The sequence below is a fragment of the Echinops telfairi genome, unplaced genomic scaffold (assembly GCF_000313985.2).
Source record: "Echinops telfairi isolate 266 unplaced genomic scaffold, ASM31398v2 ScPeMD7_23;HRSCAF=83, whole genome shotgun sequence".
NCBI lineage: Eukaryota > Metazoa > Chordata > Mammalia > Afrosoricida > Tenrecidae > Echinops > Echinops telfairi.
This window is the reverse complement of record NW_022103920.1, coordinates 11,263,287-11,264,234: the sequence shown is the minus strand read 5'-3', so window position 1 is coordinate 11,264,234 and position 948 is coordinate 11,263,287.

Genomic DNA, 948 nt, shown 5'->3' with positions numbered 1-948 from the left:
AAATGAGACATGTTTAAATACGTCTCTGTGGCCAGTGGGTGGCTGCAGACAAGTTCTCTCAGTCATACAATTGTCTTAGTCACACTAGGGCACCTTCATTAAGAGACCCAATCCAAAGAGTGGCTGCTAGGTCAGTTCCATTCAAGGCCGAGACATCAGCGCAGAAGGTCATGGGAACTGTGTGTGGGGGGATTCCAAAGCAGTCATCTTGATAGAGTTTCCTGGAGGACACAGGATGAGCACAGTGGCTTATTATGAAGAGGTTTGAACAAACATTGAAAACTGCATTATGTTAAACAGGGTTCTCTAGAGAAACAAAACTAGAACACTTATGACTTTTATATATATTTATACAGATAACATAAAAAATAAACAGCTAATTAGTCTATAGAGCAGTACAAATGGCTCAGTGCAACTCACTTCCGTGAGACAGCTAATATACCGGCAGTTCTTCAAGTCTTGAGGGCCACCGGGTGCAAATCAAGGAAGCAGACAGCTGGGTCGTCTGTAGAGTGATTCAGGCAATCCAGCCACAGGCAGCAAATAACAGGGCAGGTCACCAACAGTCAGCCAGATGACAGGGTCTGACAGTCCCCAGCTCAAGTGATGTACACTCCAGTAGCGTAGGAAGCAGGTCTCAAAGGAACATCAAACTACAGAGACACAGTCCATGGGTTGGGTGTCCCACAGGTAGTGTAGCTCGCAAGTTGAGGCACAGAACCAGCTAAGGCAGCCACACACTGGTCCAATCATCAAAAAGCAAGAGACAAGACAGGCGAGACTTGCTGAGCCATTTATCTCTCCGCCCTTCAATTAATCCCACATGTGTTCATTGGCCAGGTTGGCACACTACACCTACCTATCGCATGCATTGATGAGAAAAAAGCCAGGAAAGTTGAGCCAAGGATGTCCCCACCCCCACCCCTGCCGCCACCATTATGATGTAAC